Genomic DNA, 16,105 nt, shown 5'->3' with positions numbered 1-16,105 from the left:
GTCCATATAGTACAAGCCTACAGCTAACATCACACTCAATGATGAAAAGTTGAAAGCTTTTCCTCTAAGATCAGGAAAACGACAAGGGTGTCCACTCTCACTACTACTATTCAACATTGCGCTGTTGTAGTCCTAACTAGAGTAATCAGGCAAGAAAAAGAAACAAAAAGTATCAGAATTGGAAAGTAAGAAGTAAAATGGTCTCTAATTGAAAATGGCATGATTTTACATGTAGAAAATCCTAAAGTCTCCATCAAAAAAACTGTTAGATCAATCAATAAATTCAGTAAAGTTTCAGGACAAAAACTTGACATACAAAAATTAGTAGTGTTTTTATACACTAACAACAAAAGATTATTAACAAATAAAATATAAAAAAGAAAAATCAGTATGGTACTGTCATAAAAACAGACAAATAGACCAATGGAACAGAATTGAGAGCCCAGAAATAAACCCAAGCATATATGGTCAACCAATATTTGACAAGGGAGTATTATTCTTATAATACTCAATGAAGAAAAGGCAGTTTCTTCAATAAATGGTGCTGAGATAATTCGATATTCGAGTGTAAAAAAAAAGAAACTGGATCTGTGTCTTACACCACTCACAAAAATGGTAAAATCTGATTTCATGAAACTCCTAGAAGAAAACATAGGAATAAAGCTCTTTGACATGTATCGTGGTAATGATTTTTTGATATAACACCTAAAGCACAAGTAACAAAATCAAAAATAAGTAAGTTGGACAACATCAAACTAAAAAGCTTTTTCACAGGAAAGGAAAACATAAAAAATGCAACCTACAGAATGGTAAAATATATACCTGATAAGAAGTTAATGTGTAAAATATATAAAGAATTCATACAACTCAATAACAAAAACAAATGAAACAAACAACAAAAAAACAAAACAAACAACCCAATCTAAAATTGAGCAAAGGACCTGAATAGACATTTCTCCAAAGAAGATATATGAATGTCAACAGGTACATAAAAAGATGCTCAATATCACTAGTTATTAGAGAAACACAAATTAAAACTACAATGAGATATCGCCTCACACCTGGTAGTATGGCCATCATCAAAACGACAAGATGTAACAAATGCTGGCATGGATGGCATTTGTGGAGAAAAGGAAATGCTTGTGCACTGCTGATGGGATTATAATTCAGTACACCCATTATGGAGAACAGTAGAAAGTATCTTCAAAAAATTAATAACAGAACTATCACATGACCCAGTTCTACTCCTGGGAATATATCCAAAGAAAATGAAAACACTGACTCGAAAAGATATCTGCACCCCATGTTCATAACATCTTCATTTACAATAGTTAAGACATGGAAACAACCTAAGTGTCCATAGATGGATGAACAGATAAAGAAGTGTGATATATATATATATATATATATATATATATATATATATATATATATATATATATGTTTATATATATGGAGCTATGCACCTACACCAACGCCTAGTCCACCCATCAAAGCAATTTTGGAACTCTTTCTGGAATGGCCATCAGAGCTGGTGTCTTATTATCCTCAATGTCCCGAATGTCATCAAAATGTCTTCTTTTCCATATTTCCTTTATCTTCGGGTAAAGAAAGAAGTCATTAGGGGCCAGAACAGGTCAGTAGGGAGGGTGTTCCAATACAATTATTTGTTTACTGGCTAAAAACTCCCTCACAGACAGTGCTGTGTGAGCTGGTGCACTGTCATGATGCAAGAGCCATGAATTGTTGGCAAAAAGTTCAGGTCGTCTAACTTTTACACGCAGCCTTTTCAGCACTTCCAAATAGTAAACTTGGTTAACTGTTTGTCCAGTTGGTACAAATTCATAATGAATAATCCCTCTGATATCAAAATAAAAAGGTTGGCAACATCATTGCAACAAGTTCGCAGACTTAATAGTCAGACCATACACACACACACACACACACACACACACACACACACACACACACAATGGAAGACTATATTCAGCCATAAAAATACAAGGAAATTTTACCATTTGCAACAACATGTATGGACCCTGAAGGCATTATGTTAAGTGAAATAAGTCGGACAGAGAAAGACAAATACTGTATAATTTCCCTTATACGTGGATTCTAAATAAACCAAAAAAAAAAAAAATCAAATGCATAGAAAAAGAGATCAGACTTGTGGTTACCAGAGGTGCAGGGTGGTGGGGAGGGAGACTTGAAGGAATGTGATCAAAAGTTATACAAACTTCCAGTTATAAGATAAGTAAGTACCAGGGAGGTAATGTACAACAGGATGACTATACTTACCATTGCTATAGGATATACAGGAAAGTTGTTAAGAGAGTAAATCCTAATAATTCTCATCACAAGGAGAATTTTTTTTTCCTTGTTCTTTCCTTCTTTCTTGTCTTTTTATTGTATCCATATGAGAAGATGGATATTTGCTAAACCTATTGTGGTATACATTTCACAATACATGTAAATGAAACCATAATGCTATATGCCTTAAACTTATACAGTGATTATGTCAGTTATTCCTCAATAAAACTGGGGGTAAAAAACTATTGAAACATAAAAAAGTGTTGAATAAGATAATGATTTTTATTAATTCAAAAACAGTTTACCTTCCTACTCCATTTCAAAGGAAAGTTGGGAGCCTGAAATTGAAATCCTGATTTTAAAAAAACAACACTCTAAATCTGATTACTTTGTATCAAATTAGCATTTTCTTCAAAAGATCAAAATAATTATAACTATTTGACTCTAATTTTTCCAACATGAAAATATTAGTGATGTTATGAAATCCTATCTCCAACAACAGAGAAAGTTATGACAACCATAGAAACAAATATCAGCAATGTCAAAGAAACCACTGGCAAGCCCATGAAGTAAATTTTGAAATTTACTTCTCTTTTCAGAGGATTTTTTCCCCCTAAAGAGATTGACTGGTTTCCATAATCACTCACATTTACATCACTTAGCCAAATTGCTATTGTGTAGTTTTGACTGCTATGTGAGATTCTAGTGCCAGTGACTATGTGATGATATAATTTTTAATGTTTATGAGACCAAGGAATGAAACCAATTTTTTTTTAACCCAATTAATCCCAAAGAGGCTTTGAACAAAGACTTTAAATAGATCACTCAAAGAGCTATTGTCATCATGATTAAATATTTAGGTGTGAAATTTCTGGATCAGATGGTAACTCTATATTTACCGTTTTGAGGAAATGACAAACTGTTTTCTTCATTTTACGTTCCCAGCAGCAATATATCAGGATTCTAAATCTCCACATCCTCACCAACACTTGCCTGTATGTTTTTTATTAGAGCCGTTTCAGTAGGTGTGAAGTGGTATCTCATGGTTTTAATTTTCATTTCCCTAATGACTACCATTGAGTATCTTTTTGTGTGCTTACTAGCCATCCATATATCTTTTTTGGAGAAATGTCTGTTCAAGTCATCTGCCATTTTTAAATTGGATTACCTGTCTTATTCTTGAATTAAGTGTTGTTTTTCTATTCTGTATACAAGTACAGTACCTCATCAAATACATGATTCATTTTCAAATATTTTCTCCCAATATGTGTTATATTTCCAATTTCTTGATGGTATCCTTTGAAGTAAAATGAAACACACACACACACACACACAGAGACACAAAATATGTACATGAATGTTCAAAGCAGTATTATTCATAATAGCCAAAAAGTGGAAAGAACCCAAATGTCCTTGCACCACTGAATGAATAAACAAAATGCAGTACATTCACACAATGGAATACTATTTGGCAATAAAAAGAATGAACTACTCAGAGTTGCAACATGGATAAATTTCAAAAACATTATGTTTAGTGAAACAAACAAGTCAAAAAAGACTACATATATCATCATAGTTATTTAAAATGTCCGGAAAAGGCAAATATAGAGAGATAAAAAATATATTACTGGTTACCCAGGGCTCGGAGGCGAAGGTAGAAAGTGAAAGGGGGAATGAGGAGTGGCTACCAACGGATACAAGGTCACTTTATGGATGCTGAGACTACCACCTGACCACTTTGGGTTCCACATGCCAGTAAACCAACAGAGAATGGAGATAATCGAAGTGCTTGATCCTTGCTCATCAAAACAAAAATGGTTTGCTACTATAAAATGAGAGCAGGAAAGAGCATGTCTAAAATGCAGGAATTCCCTTAGAGTACATCTTAGTAGTTCCAAGACCTATGATTTAAATCAATAGAAAGCTACAACTCAATGCAGAGAAGACTGCTAATGACCCACACTGTTCATTTAGGAAGATTTGGGTCACCCCAATATACAAAAGAAGTATGATAAGCTGAAATGTTATAAATTATTTTTGTTTCTATTTTTCCCTTTCCCATTTCCCTACTACTGAACATACAATGTGTTAGTAGTGATTAATTTTATAGTTCAGTATTTAAGATACTGGCTATCAAAGAGGAAGTGTGACTCACACAGAAGAGAAGTGAACATCATCTAAAGGTGGATAAAGTGAAACTTTTTGTATACTCACTCCACTGGGGAAACGATTAGCATAATTTTGGTGGTATAGGGAATTGAATACATTATGTAAACTGGAAGAATGATTTTGCTATTGAGTTTTTTTGAATGTTAATTGTGGTCAAAAGAAGTATGTATAAATGCCAAGTTAATAGAAGTGGACTGTGCTGGATTGTGCTATCGTTAATTTGGTTAAAATGCAAATTACAACTCCCAGAATCCTCTTCTCAGCATAGTATGGAAAGGAATGTGTGCAAGACTTTAAAAGCACAAAAGCAAAACTCTAGGAAGTTCATCACAGTCAGACACAGTAACGATGCACAGCATGTAAATCTCTCATCCACACCTCAGTTTATCTTCCAAACTACTGTCCCTGCTAACCAAAGCAGACCTAAGCCTTACACAAGAAACTTGGCTATGAACCTACAGAGGCTATTGTTTCCAACAGATCTCTCCACAAGCACCCACTTTGAAGTCCCACATTAACAGCTGGATGTACTTGGCCTCTTGGATTTTTTTTCTTTTTTTTTTTTTTTTTCCAAACTGTGACTTCTCCACCCACTCGAGTGCTTCAGAAGGACTGGTTAGTGAGTTGCTTTGTGGTTCTCTAACTCCCTTTTCAGACCTTCTTTTCCTTAGTTTTCAATATTTGTCTAATTCCTAAAATAAATTCCTTATTCCCATAATATTAATAGTGATTTGGCTTCCCTGAAGAACCCTGACTGAATCCTATCTGATCCTGTTTCTAGCCACAAGGGCCTAATTGTTCACCAGTAATTCCAAGAATTATGTCGGGTGGGGTAGGGACCCAGCTTTGTGTAACTGTCACCCAGCTGTTCCAGCTTCGTGCGCCATTAGCATGTTTGAAAGCATTTTAAGACCCATATTTGTAAGTTATCACATTTACCTCCACTGCCGTAAGAAGGTGTTCCCTCAAGCCACAATCACCTTGTGGGAGAGAATTCATTTTTGCCCAGTATCTTATGTCACTGAATGATTTATGTCTAGAATGTCATATGAAGTAAGTATGTATATACTTTTGATTGACTTGTCATTAAAATTCTCCTTTAGGAGCTTAGGTTGATCTACTTGCTTTAAATCTTCTACATTTATCAACTCAATTTGTGCGTCTTTGAAGTTGCCTCCCCTAAAAAGTTTAAAAGTTAATTAGCCTTAACACAAATATAAATTTTACAATCCATATTTTAACTACCAAAGCCACTGTCACCTGAAGAATGAGATAATAGTAACATATTTATTCGATCTTATATTTGACATTTTCAAGCACTGAAATCTAAACTAATTTCTGAAGGTCTCTAAATTAACTTATATCAAGTCAGTAAGTTTTTACAACAATGAAAAAATCTTAATTAGTTGTTAGAGTGCTTATCTGGTTTTGTCTCATTTATTTAAAAATAATGTCATGAACTTAAAACCATAAATATTAATAGCTGAAAACCTTGACATAAAATTTATCTTTAAAACAAGCAGCTCTGACATGAGTAATAGAAGTCTTCATGTCCCCACGAAGCATGACCTTTGATCATGCTAAAAGTTCCTTTCTCTTCTTAAGACTGGTAGCAACACTGTGATGTTAAGGAGGCTAAGGAAAAAAAACAAATAGGGTTGGTTTCTATTCCTCTGGCATTCAAGAAATTGAAAAACAATCCAATAAAAAAGTGTGATTGGACAGAGGATGCCATCTGCCCAACCACAGACAAACTCATTGACTGAATAAATGATACTTTTCTATTGAAAGCAGACCCATGTACAACCTCAGGATGACCTGGATAAAGCTGTCAAGAATATATACTCTGCCTATTAATTATATAGTCTTCAACATACATATTAGAATAAGCTTATTAATTGCATTTTCTAATATGTAAAGATTTTCTTTTTTGACTGCTTAATTTATTAGTTTCTAAGAGGTGTTAAAACCTCCACCTTCATTGTTGATTTATCTGTATTACCCAAAATTCTGAAACTTACTGCTCTATACATTCTTATGTGTCATTTTCAGTACATATGTGGTTCATAATAGTTATATCTTCTTGCTCTAATTTATCTTATACCTGTGTTATTAGAAATACAGGTGGGGGGAGATACATCATCAAAATGGTGGCATGAGGTGAGCCTCTGGAAATCTCCCCTGCAATTTACAACAAATTGAAAAACTATAACTCCACAAAGGACTCCCTGCACAGCAGACAGGCAAGACGAAGAGTCTTACTACTGAATTCACCTAAAAGTGGGCAAATTGTGTGAGCAGGGGAGGAGGGAAGGGAGAAGTGCGGAGACGGAGCCCCGCGGGCGCAGGACTCACACCTAGCTCAGTGCTCCTAGCTCCCTGCATCCCAGAACTACCACAGCTGCGGGAGAGGGAAGAACTCGGACTGCTAGGGCTCCGCTTATGGCCCACAGGGCTGAGGGGGCAGCATATAACACAGCTGAACCCAAAGCTCACAGCAGAGACCTCGAAGCAAAGACTGAGGGAAGAAGGCTGAAAACGGTGGTTTAAGCCCTCACTGCCGAGCAGAGAACGGAAGCCTTAGGCACTGAGACAAGCCGCCCCCTTCCTGACCCTCCCAGATCTCGCCCTGCCCCCACCTGCTTGGTGCTAGAAGCAGAACAGTAGCCGTGTCAGATCAAAAGAACAGAATATTGCTGTTCTGAGAACTGTGGACCACAGACAGAGATTCGTAGCCCAACTAGTTCGAGCAAAGGGGAGGGAGCTATGGAAGCAGGACCAGCTGTGGTGGTGGTCGCCACCATTGCTCTGGGCCAGTTCTCACAACTCACCCTGCCCCTGTCCCCATCTATCTGGGCAGATCCCTGCAGGAGTAAACAGAACTGCTGAAACACATGGGCTCCAAATCTGGTGCAGGAAGAGCTTTGGAACTTCAAAAGCTCTCCGCATCCCCACAGGAACGCAGCGCCCTATGACCCAGGCAATCTGTTCACAGAGGAGAAGCCCACCTTCCAGGGAATCCCCCCATTGTGTGAGAAGCTGGAATAGTGCAGAGAAAACATAACACTATACTGTGAGAGATAAAAAAGGCTGCAGTCGAAGAGAAAACAAAACATTCTACAAACCCGTACTGGAAAACAAAAGAAAGACCTCTTCCTACCAACCTGTTGCAGAACCCAGTCTTGTAGATGTCTAGGAAGAGAAATAATAAATCATTAATTGTCATGAATAACCAAGGCAACAAGACAGCTCAGAAAGAAAATGAAAAGTCTTCAGAAAATGAACTTAAAGATAAGGAAATATGTGACTTAAATGACAGAGAATTTAAGATTGCAGTTCTGAAAAAATTCAATGAGATGCAAGAAAACCCAGAAAGGCAGTTTAATGAACTCAGAAACACAATCAAAGAACAACATGAACATTTTACCAAAGAGATTGAAATTTTAAAAGAAAACCAAATAGACTTTCTGGAGATTAAGAACTCAATAGAAGAAATTAAGAATGAAATAGCCAACTTAGGTAGTAGAGTTGACCAGATGGAAGAAAGAATCAGTGACATCAAAGATTGAAACTTGGAAATGACACGAATGGAAGAAGAAAGAGACTTGAGACTTAAAAGAGATGAAAGAACTCTACAAGAACTTTCTGACTCCATCAGAAAGAGCAATATAAGAATAATGGGCATACCAGAAGGAGAAAAAAGAGACAAGGGAACAGAGAGTATATTCAAACAAATAGTCAATGAGAACCTCCTAAACTTGTGGACAGAACTGGATCATCGAATCCAAGAAGCAAATACAACACCTAATTACCTCAACCACAACAGGCCTTCCCCAAGGCACATTGTATTGAAGCTGTAAATAATCAACAACAAAGAAAGAATCCTCAAGGCAGCCAGGGAAAAGAAGACAGTAACCTACAAAGGAAAGTCCATTAGATTATCATCAGATTTCTCAGCAGAAACCCTACAAGCCAGGAGGGAGTGGAACCAAATATTCAAACTATTGAAAGAGAGAAGTTATAAGCCAAGAAGAATATATACAGCAAAGATAACCTTTAGATATGACAGAGGAATAAAGACCTTTCCAGACATACAGAAGCTGAGGGAATTTTCTAATACACGACCTGCACTACAAGAAATACTAAAGGAGGCTATTCGACCACCATCAACAGGGACAATTTGTGGCAACCAAAACTCAAAAAGGGGGAGAGTAAAGACGTGAACCAGAATATGGGGATGGAGAAAGTAGGCATGGTGAAGAAAATGGAATACTCTAAATATCAAACTTTCTTTTACATAAACTTAAGGGTAACCACACACAAAAAAATTCCAGAACTGAAAAATACATTGTAATAAAAGAAAAAACAAAGGGAAACACCATAGAATACCACCACACAGAAATAATAGACAACAACAAAAAGACAAAGAAACAATAGAGACACAGTCTTACAGAAAACTAAAGATAGAATGACAGGAAATCCTCACATATCAACAATCACCCTAAATGTAAATGGACTTAACTCACCAATAAAAAGGCACAGAGTAGCAGATTGGATCAAAAAACTAAACCCAACCATATGCTGTCTCCAAGAGACACATCTCAGCTACAAGGACAAGCATAGACTCAAAGTGAAAGGGTGGAAATTGACACTCCAAGCAAATGGTACCCAGAGAAAATCAGGTGTATCCATAACGATATCAGATGAAACAGACTTCAGAGTGAAAAAGATAACAAGAGACAAAGATGGACATTTCATAATGGTAAAGGGGACTATACAACAAGAAGACATAACAGTCATCAATATTTATGCCCCCAATCAGGGAGCACTGAAATATACCAAGCAACTACTAACAGAATTAAAGGGAGAAATTGACCAAAACACAATTATACTAGGGGACTTAAATACATCATTGACAGCTATGGATAGATCATCCAAACAGAAAATAAATAACGAAATAGCAGCCCTAAATGTCACATTAGATGAAATGGACATAATTGACATTTATAGAACACTTCATCCTAAAGCATCAGACTATACATTCTTTTCTAGTGTACACGGAACATTCTCAAGGATAGACCATATATTGGGACATAAAATCAGCCTCAGCAAATTTAAGAAGATTGAAATCATACCCAGCATATTCTCTGATCACAAGGCTTTGAAATTGGATATCAACTGGAAAAAGAAAGCAGGAATAAACACAAATACATGGAGATTAAACAACATACTTTTAAAGAACGACTGGGTCAAAGAAGAAATTAGAGGAGAGATCAAAAGATACATAGAAACAAATGACAATGAAAATACATCCTACCAAAATTTTTGGGACGCAGCGAAAGTAGTTTTAAGAGGGCAATTTATCTCATTACAGGCCTATCTCAAGAAACAAGAAAAATCCCAAATAAATAACCTCATATTACACCTTAAAGAACTAAATGAAATAGAGAAGACAATAGAAAAAATTAATGTGACAAAGAGCTGGTTCTTTGAAAAGATTAACAAAATTGACAAACCCTTGGCTGAGCTCACTAAGATAAAAAGAGAGAAGACACTAATAAACAAAATTGGAAACGAAAAAGGGGAAGTTATCACAGATGCCACAGAAATACAAAGGATCATCCAAGAATACTATGAAGGACTATATGCCACCAAATTCAATAACCTAGAAGAAATGGACAAGTTCTTAGAAACATATAGCCTTCCTAGGCTGAACCATGAAGAACTGGAAAATCTAAACAGACAGAGCACCAGTAACGAAATTGAATCAGTCATCCAAAAACTTCCCAAAAGCAAAAGTCCAGGACCAGATGGCTTCACTAGTGAATTCTATCAAACCTTCAAAGAGGATCTAATACAAATCCCGCTCAAACTCTTCCAAAAAATTGAAAAAGAGACAGTACTTCCTAAACCATTTTATGAGGCCAACATTACCCTGATACCAAAACTGGTAAGGACAACACAAAAAAAGAGAACAATAGACCAATATCTCTGATGAACACAGATGCAAAAATCCTAAACAAAATTCTAGCAAATTGAATGCAACAATGCATTAAAAAGATTATTCATCATGACCAAGTGGGGTTCATCCCAGGGGCACAAGGATGGTTCAACACACACAAATCCATCAATGTGATATATCACATAAACAAAATAAAGGACAAAAATCATGATTATATCAATTGATGCAGAAAGAGTATCTGACAAGATACAACATCATTTATGATTAAAACACTTAATAAAATAGGTATAGAAAGAAAATACCTTAACATAATAAAGGCCATATATGACAAGCCCTCAGCTAATCTCATAATTAATGGTGAAAAACTGAAGCCCTTTGCTCTACGTTCAGGAACCTGACAGGGCTGTCCCCTATCACCTCTGCTTTTCAATGCAGTGTTGGAAGTCCTCACCAGAGCAATCAGGCAAGAGAAAGAAATAAAAGGCAACAAAACTGGGAATGAAGAAGTTAAATTGTCACTCTTTGCAGATGACATGATGTTATATATATAAAACCCTAAAGACTAAACCAAAAAAATATTAGAAACAATCAACGAATACAGTAAAGTTGCCAGCTACAAAATCAATGTACAAAAGTCCATTGCATTCCTATATACTAACAATGAAATCTCAGAAAAAGAAATTTTTTAAAAATTCCTTTTACAATTGCAGCAAAAAGAATAAAATACCTAGGAATAAACTTAACCAAGGATGTGAAAGACCTATATGCTGAAAACTACAAGACATTTTTTAAAGAAATTGAAGAAGACACAAAGAAATGGAAAGACATTCCGTATTCATGGATTGGAAGAATCAACATAGTTAAAATGGCCATATTACCCAAAGCAATATGCAGATTTAATACAATCCCATCAAAATCCCAATGGCATATTTTAAAGAAATAGAACAAAAAACCATTAGATTTGTTTGGAAGCACAAAAGACCCTGAATAGCCAAAGCAATCTTAAGAAAAAAGAACAATGCTGGAGGTATCACACACCCTGACTTTAGCTTGTACTACAGGGCAACAATAATCAAAACAGCATGGTATTGGCAGAAAAACAGACATGTAGACCAATGGAATAGAATTGAGAACCCAGAAATAAAGCCACATAAATATGGACAGATAATGTTTGACAAAGAAGCAAAAAACATACAACGGAGAAAAGACAGCCTCTTCAATAAATGGTGCTGGCAGAATTGGAAAGCCATGCGCAAAAGAATGAAACTGGACTGCTATCTGTAACCATGTACCAAAATTAATTCAAAATGGATCAAAGGCTTAAGCATAAGACCTGAAACAATAAACTGCATAGAAGAAAACATAGGTACTAAGCTTATGGACCTTGGGTTCAAAGAGCGTTTTATGAATTTGACTCCAAAGGCAAGGGAAGTAAAAGCTAAAATAAATTAATGGGACTATATCAAACTTAAAAGCTTCTGCACAGCAAAAGAAACCTTCAACAAAATAAAGGGGCCACCAACTGAATGGGAGAAGATTTTTGCAAACAGTCCCTCCGATAAGGGGCTAATACCCAAAATATACAAGGAACTCATGCAACTCAATAACAAAAAAACAAACAACCCAATTGAATAATGGGCAGAAGACCTGAAGAGACATTTCTCCAAAGAGGACATACAAATGGCAAATAGACACATGAAAAAATGCTCAACATCACTAATCATCAGAGAAATGCAAATAAAAACCACAATGAGATATCACCTCATCCCAGTTAGAATAGCTATCATAGAATAACCAGATAAATAGTAACAAGTGTTGGAGAGGCTGTGGAGAAAAAGGAACCCTCATACACTGTTGGTGGGAATATAAACTGGTGCAGTCGCTATGGAAGGCAGTGTGGAGGTTCCTCAAAAAATTACAAATAGAATTATCGTATCACCCAGCAAACTCTTTCCTGGGTATTTATCAAAAAAATCTGAAAACAATTATCCATAAAGACACATATGCTCCAATGTTCATTACAGCTTTATTTACGGTGGCCAAGACATGGAAACAACCAAAATGTCTTTCGATGGATGAATAGATAAAGAAGTTGTGGTATATACACACAATGGAATACTATTCGGCGGTAAGAAAAGATGAAATAGGACCATTTGTGACAACATGGATGGATCTTGAGATTATAATGCTAAGTGAAATAAGACGGACAGAAAAAGCCGAGAACCATATGATTTCACTGATATATGGTATATAAACCAAAAACAACAAAAGAAAGGACAAACAAATGAGAAACAAAAAACTAACAGACACAGACAATAGTTTAGTGGTTACCAGAGGGTAAGTGGGGAGGAGGGTGGTAGATGAGGGTAAAGGGGATCAAACATGTTGATGGAAGGAGAACTGACTCTGGGTGGTGAACACACAATGGGATTTATAGATGATGTATTACAGAATTGTACACCTGAAATCTATGTAACTTTACTAACAATTGTCACCCAAATAAACCTTAATTAAAAAAAAGAAAGAAAGACGGTGTTTTATTGCTTTAAATTCTATTGTGTCAGTAATTCAGCTGCTTACCCCAGCTTTACTCTGAACTATGGTTGGCTGGTCTCTTTTTGTAATCCTTCTATCTTTCTGTGTCTTTTGTTTTAATTGTGTCTGATGAAGATCACATATTCTTGGATGTTGTTTTCTTAATCCAATCTGAGATTCTAGATTTTTAATTGATAAACTTAAATAATTTGTATTTATTTTATCTTCAGATATGCATATATTTCAGCCACCTTATTTCATATTTTCCATTCATTGTTTTTTTCCCTTTTTTTTTTCTCTTCCTTGATTTCCATCTGGATAGAATTACTTTTCTTCTGTTGGTTTAAAGGGAAAACATCCTATTTTTATTCCTATGGTAGTTGCTCTTAATGGAAGACTTATTTATTTATCCTTATTGCATTCTTGAAGTTATCAAGATGGATATCCCTGTCAATGAAGGTCCTCTAGCATGCTCTCATGTCCCTTTAATTTCCTATACACAGCCATTGTTAATATTTAGATATTTTGTTCTGGTTCATTGTATTTGTACTTTCCTTTTTTGATTTCTTTGATATTGCATTCATTTTTTACAATAAACTTACATACTATTTTATTACTTTTAACTCCCAAATCTCTGCTGTTTGAGGACTTTCTCCAAGATTATTTGGTGGTGATTTGTGTGACAAGGCCTTGTTGACTGAGAGTATTTTTATTATATTCTCACATTTAATGACATTTAGCTATATTTAAAAAAGAAAATTCTATTAGTAGTTCCGTGACTTTTCTTCAATTCCTCAAAAATACTACTTCATTGTTTTCTTATATATAATGTTGGTATTGAGAAATGTGATGTTGAGAAATCTGGTTCATTCCTGAGGAATCTCTTTCTGGAAGCTTTCAGAATTGTCCCTTTGCCCTCAATATTCCTAAATTTTGCTATTAAATTTCTGGATATGGATATTTCCTCCTCTCTCTTTTGGCCCTATATGAGCCCTTTCAAGCCGGGATTTTTCATCTTCAATAATAGAAAATTAATCCTTATTATTTATTTAAGTTTTTAATCCTCTTTTTCTTTTCTCCTTCTATGAATCCTATCAGCTGGATATTTGAACTTCTCCTATCTGTCATAGCTCTTAGCCTTTATTTTATTTTTTTCCTCTTTATTGTATTGTGTTTTCCTCTGGATAAATTCCTCAATCTTGTTCACTGATTCACGCTTCTGCTACACCCTTGATAATACCCCAATGCATATACTGTATTTCAATATCACATCCTTCATTCTGGATATTTTCCCTTGGTTCTTATTTATAATTTCTTGTTCTTGCTTCATATTACTAAGTACATTTATCAATCATATTTCAAATTCTTGATACTTTTGCCCAAATAATACTGCTTAAGATGGTATATCTTGCTCAGTTTATTGTCTTTCATTTATAATAGTTCTACTTATAGGGATCTAGTGTTATTTTGTTTTGTATTGTGTGCTTGCAAACAGCAGAGCATTAGCTATTCTGTCCAGTATTGTGTAATGAGAATGGCTTGAAGGCCAGAGGATGAGAGGAGGGAGGGCAGGGAGCCCTAGGCATTACAAAACCACTATTGACACTTCACTTTGCTGCCCCTCCAGAGGCAGATCCTTTAGTTAGGGTTTGACCCTTAAATACTTAGGAAGAAGTACCACTGGAAGGAGGCAGTCTACCTACATTGTAACCCCATTATCCCTGGGACTTTGAAAGGGGACGGGATGGAGGATGAAGGTCTAAGTGTAGATGATTTCTCAGTGGCGACTTTCAGCCACATCTGAACCCAGCAGAGCTTTTGTGCTACGCTGTTATTACCCCTGGGCTGTTGTTGCCAATTTCTGTGGCCATCAATCTCCCTAAGGAAATGGGGAAGAGGCAAGAGCAAAACTTGAAAAATTCCCTCCATCCTCTCACTGCCTCTGAGACTGCAGCAACTACACACCACTAGTTCCAGACAGCCTTAGCTCCACTCCGTCATTTTATAGTTTCTTCAGGGTTGATTTCTCCATCTTGACAGGAACCAAAAAAACAACTTTATTTTTTTCTGGAAGCCTTGTGCCTCACAAGCATGTTACTTTTGATCATCATCCAAAATATAATTCCCAGCAGTGAGCTCTCATTTTCCCCAGTCTCACTCCCATTTTGTTTGGGCTTCTTTCCTCTAAACCAATTATAATGCTCCTCTGTCTCTAAAACTTATTTATTGTATCTCACATAAGTTCCTCTCAGAGTAAATATATCTTTACAACATCCCCAATTTCTTCCAACTCCTTGCCTTAACTGAAACTTGGATGCACAGCCTTCCCCACACTCCACTCAGGGACCAGTGCTCATTCTCCGATATATACCAGGCGAGGTTTTAGGATCAGCCTTTTCTTTATTCCCCACTGCTGTTGTCCAGATCTTTCTCCATTGCCTTCAGGTAAAACTCCTTGCTCCTTTAAGGATCATGCCTCTCTTATTCCTCTTCACTGTTGTTTACCAGCCTCCGTCCACACCTCCCTGATTAACCAAACACATTGGCAGACAACTCAGATTTTCTGCCCCTCTGCTGCCATCATCCTGAATGACTTCAACAACCACTTGAACAGCCCATTTATCACATTGCATCCCTTTAATACTATTAATTCCTATATTCCAATGTCTTCAACTCTAAGCCACTGCAGGTACTATCCCAGTATTAATAATAACAAAAATCATGTTCATTTATTAAGTACTTACTATTCGCTAAGAAATATTCTTAGTGTTTTAAGTGATTCTCTTATTTAACCCTGACAGCATTACCATGAATTAGGTACTGTTATTGATTCTATCTATTTACCAAATGAGAAACTGAGGTTTTGAGAGTTTAGGTACATTGTCCAAGGTCAGCCACTTAGTTTGTGATTAAAAGAGACAGGATCCAGGAAGGAAGTGAAAAATGTACTCGAAAATTTCAAAGTCCAAAATATATGAATTTTTATTATATTATTTGTACTCTTCTCTCCTCCCTCTGGCACTCAAAAAGAATCAAGAATTAATGAACCAATATTTGGAATCTGCTGTATCAAAAGCAGCTGGATAAATTGTTAAGTTAGCAAATAACTTGAATCATTTAAAAAAGGAT

At 35.9% G+C, this 16,105-nt stretch overlaps 1 pseudogene; it reads right to left on the bottom strand.

Moving 5' to 3' along the window:
- The window catches only part of LOC109453548 (peptidyl-prolyl cis-trans isomerase D-like), a 108,289-nt pseudogene extending 92,680 nt beyond the window's left edge, over positions 1-15,609 (bottom strand).
- Between the last annotated feature and the right edge of the window lie 496 nt (positions 15,610-16,105).

Source organism: Rhinolophus sinicus, chromosome 14, assembly GCF_057876585.1.
Source record: "Rhinolophus sinicus isolate RSI-liver-muscle chromosome 14, RSI-T2T, whole genome shotgun sequence".
NCBI lineage: Eukaryota > Metazoa > Chordata > Mammalia > Chiroptera > Rhinolophidae > Rhinolophus > Rhinolophus sinicus.
Note: the sequence above shows the minus strand (reverse complement) of the source record. Positions and strands in the feature narration are given on the sequence as shown.